This window comes from Echinops telfairi, unplaced genomic scaffold (genome assembly GCF_000313985.2).
Source record: "Echinops telfairi isolate 266 unplaced genomic scaffold, ASM31398v2 ScPeMD7_9;HRSCAF=40, whole genome shotgun sequence".
Taxonomy (NCBI): domain Eukaryota; kingdom Metazoa; phylum Chordata; class Mammalia; order Afrosoricida; family Tenrecidae; genus Echinops; species Echinops telfairi.
The window spans coordinates 71,395,846-71,402,138 of NW_022103906.1; the positions used below are offsets into that span (position 1 = coordinate 71,395,846).

The following is a 6,293-nucleotide window of genomic DNA, read 5'->3' on the forward strand; positions in this document are numbered from 1 at the left end:
AGGATGGTGAATCTTTGTCTCATGTACTTTGGACATGTTATCAGAAGGGAGGACCAGTCCGTGGAGGAGGACACCATGCTGTGGTAGCAGATGGTCAGAGAAAAAGATGTAGACCTTCACGCACGTGGATTGGCAGAGTGGGTAAAGCTATTTGCTCAAACTTAATACTTATGAGAATGGCACAGAATTGGTAACTATTTCCTCCTGTTGTACATGAGTCTGTTATGAGTAGGAATCAAATTAAGGGCATTTAGACACAGTAACTAAACACAGTACTTTTATTTTTAATTTTTGAGGAATTTTCATATTTCTTACCCCAATAGTTGTACTGATGTACACTACTAACAGCAATGGATGTGTTCTAATTTCTTCAAATCTTTATAAGTATGTTACTTCATTGTTGTTTTTAATCATCACCTGTCTAGGAGGAGTGATTTGCATGTATCATTGTAGTTTCAATCTGAATCTCTCTGATGGCTAATGAGAGTATTTATTTATTTATTTTTCATGGGTTAATTGGGTTTGGATATCCTCTTTAGTGTAGGATCTATTCAGGCCTTTTGCTCATTTGGGGGATCAGGTTATTTGTTTTGCTATGAAGTGGTAAAAGTGTTTTATGTATTTCAAATATTAAAACTTTATTGGATAAAGATCCCCAATCATTTTTCACAGGAATTTTCACGGAAAGTTTCAAGGAAATGCACTGCTCACGTTAACGCAAGGTCGATTGGTTAACTCGGAAGCTGATGCTGACACAGGACAATCGCAGCGACTTCTTGTGAAGGAGTATTGGGAAAACTGACAACTGCCTGCCAAGGATTATTTTAAGATTTATTGAAGAATCACAAGATTAGAACAGGTTTCTGGTTTCTTTGGCACAGGATGCCTGCAATCCCTTCCTTTAACATAAGAAAATTCTTATCTGTATGTTTCTGCACAGCTCCATGTGCTAATATTTAGACTCCGATCCTATTCTCTATGCCTACTGATTCCTTTCTTTACTACCAAGCCTTTCTCTTTCAACTGAGTAATGAAGACTTTGAGGTTATTTAACAAATAGAGGGACTCTATATATCTTATATTTTATCTTTTTCATAAAGATGACCTTTTGCTTCACGAAGAAGTTATATTGGGCTTTAGTTACTTAAAGCTCCCCCCAACCCCAAGTTATCTTGTAAGTGTTGAGCCCACACTTTAGGATACCACATTTGGGGCTCTCTTTTAATTATTTGTGAATCAACTAATAATTCCCTGTGCTCCTCTCATGATAAATAGGGCAGCCAATTGATGCCTCTACACATATACCCTGTTTCTTACACAGAGTTTCTCTCCCAAGTTAATCAAATATTGCTAAATGGGTTGTCACTGCATAACAACTATCCTATTTTCTGCTTTATATATAAGAATCTCAGATTCCTCCCTTTCCACTCCCTAACTGCTCAGCTTAGCTCTTTTTATTTTTCGCTATATAGTAGCAAAATACAGAAGCTAATGCCATTCCAAAATTTTACAGGAAAATAGAAGCCATTTTAAATGTTGCAGGCCAGACAGTATTTAATGTGGATGATTAAGCTTACATAAAACTACCTGAAATAATGGGGAAATGAAACTCAAAGAACTCAAAGCACGACTGATACTCTCTGCTTCCTGTAGCACCAGATTTGGTAGGTGTTAGAATACAACCACACAAAACCTCCCTGACAATGAGTAGATTCAGACTCACGCAACCTGAGTGAGAACTGTCGCGGTGCATTTCCCAGGCTGTCACTCTTGATGAAAGTAGAAAGCCTCGTCTTTCTCCCACATAGCAGCTAGTGGTTTCAAACTGCTGAACATGCGGTTAATAGCCCAATACGTTACACTAAGTCACCAGAAGATGTACAATTCTCACATCAGCTCTGCACTGAAGCTTTTGTGTCTGCCTTGTGATGTGGAGAAGTAGTGTTTCTTTTTCTTCTCTGCCTTTGGAAGAGTCCGCACAAATCCTTCTCCCTTGTCCAATCTGAAAGACCCTGGCTTGGGGGAAAGCTGTGCAAGATGTAGATGGAAAACTTCCAATCTCAACATGATGCGGTGCTAAGAATAAGGACACAGGCCAGTACCAGCAGAAAAGATAAGCTACATAGATGGACTAGTACGTGGAATCAGAATGACTTTGGATATCTTAAAAATAGCACTAAAGGGAGAATATATACTAATCATGACAATAATAGCTAATGCTTAGGTGGAAGATTCCTTATGTTTCAGGTTCACTGTCGATGATATATTTTAACTCATTCAACAGAATACTAACTTCACTAATTTTTTTTAATTGGGGGCTCATACAACTCATCACAATCCATCCATCCATCCATTGGGTCAAGCACATTTGTACATTTTTTGCCATCATCATTTTCATAACATTTGCTTTCTACTGGAGCCCTTGGTATTAGCTGCTCAATTTTTTCCCTCCCTCCACCATCCCGCCTCCCTCATGAACCCTTAATAATTTATAAATTATTATTTTTTATGTCTTACACTGACCAATGTCTCCCTTCACCCACTTTTCTGCTGTTCATCTACCTGAGAGGAGGTTATATGTAGATGAGTGTGATGGGTTCCCTCTATCTCCCCCCACCTCTCCTTACCCTCCTGCTATGGCTACTCTCAATGTTGGTCCTGAGGGGTTTATCAGTCCTGGATCCCCTGTGTTTCCAGCTCTTATCTGGACCCGTGTAGCTGCTCTTGTTTGCTCAGATGTGTAAGGTAGGATTGGGGTCATGATAGTGGAAGGGGAGGAAGCATTAAAGAACTAGAGGAAAGTTATATGTTTCATCGGTACTATATTGCAACCTGACTGGCTCATCTCCTCCCCACAACCCGTCTGTCGCCATCACTTTTTATAAAACATAGAAATCTAAAACATAGTTTCCATTGCTTTTAGGCAAAGTTTCAGAAATTTACTTCACATATGCTTATTCTCATGAGGCTACTAAGAGATTTCCCCAAACAAAATATGAGGGTCAATCTAAAATGATAAGATGGAGTTCAGAGACAAGTAATCTAAGAGATGTCCCAGGAGGTTGGTGAAAAGGAGACCTAGCTCCAGACAGTAGATTTAGATTACAATGAGACTCAATTGGAATAGAATGTCAGGAGGCTCTAGGAAGGGAAAAATAAAGCACATAAATTACCAGGCACATTGAAGTTGTTTTGATGGGCCATTTGCAGTTATTAGAAAGTGTATGTGAAGATTTAGCTAGAGATGCAATGAAAACTACCAAATAAAAAAGTAAAAGAGTAAAGTATTCAGGCTAAGTAAAAATAATGATCTATGAGAAATAAAATATTAACCTAATAATTTAGCTAAGCCTTAAAAATTTACATAAATATAAAAACAAAAATTGTGATACATGAATGAATTAGAAAATATGGAGATGGGAAAAAAGCATACAACAGTCAAATTGTCATGTATATAATTTCAGCTTATGGAAGTGATATATCAACCAATAAATCAAGATATTTGAGTGCTCACTGATTATTAAAATGTATGGATATGAATAGCTGAAAAACAGGGAATTAGTAGAGTTACCTCTGCTCTATTTTAAAAAGGCCAGAATCAACATTAAATTTGATGGTTTACTGTTATCAAGTTATTACCATTTGCATTTTCATGATATATATGTATTTCTTTTGGCCACTATTATTCTGTCAATTTCTTCCTCTGCAGTAGCTTATGTGTTACCATGATACTAGAAACTATACCACTAGGATTACTGATTCCAGCAGAGTTGGTCAGGGTGATCAATGTTTACTGAAGCTTCTAGAGCAAGAAAAAGTAAGATGAACTAGGCAGTTCACTTATGAAGGATTAATCACTGAGCATCTGATAAATAGGAGCAAATCATCGTCTACTGTAGTGCCAAAAGATGAGCCCATCACACGTGAAGACACTCAAAATATAACTGGGCAAGAGCTGCCTCCTCAAATTTGAGTCTAATTTCTTCAATGGCAGGGATAGAGCAAAGCTACCATGACCTTCCTCTGGCGATTTGGCATGGTTCAAAATGAGAAGAAAGAGTTGTGAAAACATCTTAATCAGAGAGTAGAATGTACAAAGGATGAATCTCAGAGAACAGTAAGGCGCCAAAATGGAAATGGAATGATCAATGTTTGGGGAATTACTCACAACAGTAACCCTCAAAAATCAATAACCTGGGCATTGCTCATATTAGCTACTGTTGAGATGGTTCTGACTCATAATAAACCTTTTTTAAAAAAAATTAAATGATCATTTTATTGGGGGCTCTTACAGCTCTTATAACAATCCATACATCAATTGTATCAAGCATATTTGTACATATGTTGCCATCATTACTGTCTAAACATTTACTTTCTATTCGAGCCCTTAGTATCAGCTCCTTTTCCCCCTCCTTCCCCCCCCCCACTCTCATGAGCCCTTGATAAATTATAAATTGTTTTCATATTTTATGCTGTCTCCCTTCCCCCACGGGTTCTCTTGTCCGTCCCCCTGGGCAGACCAAAAGGAACCACCGCTTCCTCACAATTGCTCCATCCTCACAATTGCTGTTATGTTTGAGTCCACTGCGGCAGCCGCTGTGTCCGTCCATGTCCTCAAGGGTCTTCTTGTTTCTCGCTGCCCTTCAACTTTACCAAGCATGGTGACCTTTTCCAGGGACCAGTCTCTCCAGGGACCAGTCTCTCCTGCTAACCTGCCCTGATTACAATAAAATGACATCTCTCCAGCCTCATTTCTGAGGGACATTCTGGTTGTCTTTCTTCCGAGACAGTGTTTTGAACTTCTGGCAGTCTATGGCACGCTCAGTAATCTTCACCAGCACCATAATTCATATGCATCAAAGCAAATTTTCTGTCTTCCTTATGTATTGTCCAACTTTCCCATGGAGACAAGGAAATAGGAAATACCATGCCTTGGATCCGCTGCACTTTATTCCTTAAAGTGACATCCTTGCTTTTCAATAAGGAGTCTTGAGCAGTAGATTTGCTCTGTGGAATATGTTCTTTGATTTCTTGACTGCTGTGTCTGAGAACATTGATTGTGGAACCAAACAAAATGAAATCCACGATAGCTCCATTTGTCCCTCCATTGATCATGGTGTTGCCTATTGATCCAGTTGTGAGGATTTGGTTTCCTGAGTTGTAATTGATAATTAATGCTGTATTCCTCATTTCCACCAAGTAAGGTTGTGCCATCTGCATATTTCAGGTGGTTAATAAGTCTTCCTATAATCCTGATTTCATGTTTATTCATACAGTCAAGTTTCTTTATTTATCAAGCATACAAATTGAATAAATAAGTTGAAAATGATATACCTTTTACAAACAACTTGCCTGATTTAAAACTAGGCAGCATTCCTCGTTCTTTTCCCTTGTTGTGCCTCATTTTGCCTCTTGGTCCATGTACACCCGAGGACGAGAGGTTCTGGAATTCCATTTTTCCTCAATGCTATAAATTTTTTGTTATGACCTATACAGTTCTATGCCTTCTTTATGGAACTTGAAGTTTTAAGCCCAGATCTATCTGATATCAGCTGTGAAATTCCTTATACCACACTCTTTTCTGAATATGGGTTGCATTTCTGTGCTGCTGCAACTGCTGAATTAGCTTCAGATAATTTCATGTGAAATAAATGATATTGTTCTATAATCTGAGCATTACCTTGGGTAAACTTTCCTAGGAATGGGTACAATGATTGATCTCTTGCAGTTTGTTGGCCAAGTAGTCTTCCAACTTTTACGGCATAGAAGAGTGAATGCTTACAGTGCTTCACTGACTTGATGAAACATTTCAGTTGGCATTTCATCAATTCCTGGAGCCTTGTTTGCTAGGAAATGCCTTCAGTACAGTTTGGATTTCTTTCTTCGATAGCATCTGTTCTTGATCACATGCTACCTCTCAAAATGGTTCAAGGCTGACTAATTTGTTTGAGTACAGTGGCTCTGTCTATTCTATCTCTCATCTTTTGATTCTTCCTGCATCATCCAATATTTTTCCCATAAAATTCTTCACTATTGTACATCAAGCCTTCAATATTTGTATCGTCAGTCCTTTCAGTTTGAGATTTGTTTTATGTGTTCTTCCTTTTATGGCTCCTCAACTCATGATCTTTGCACATTTCATCGTAATATTTTGCTTTGTCTTTTTTTTAATCATCTTATTAGGGGCTCAGACAACTCTTATCACAATCCATACATAAGCACATTTGTACATTCATTGACCTCATCATTCTCAAAACATTTGCTCTCCGCCTAAGCCCCTGGCATCAGCTCCT

The 6,293-nt window shown here is 38.2% G+C and overlaps 1 protein-coding gene across 2 annotated transcripts in view; it reads right to left on the reverse strand.

Annotated features, from left to right (window-relative positions):
• The window catches only part of GALNTL6 (polypeptide N-acetylgalactosaminyltransferase like 6), a 1,306,147-nt gene that overhangs the window by 862,396 nt on the left and 437,458 nt on the right, over positions 1 to 6,293 (reverse strand). The gene's annotated exons all lie outside the window — the stretch shown is intronic.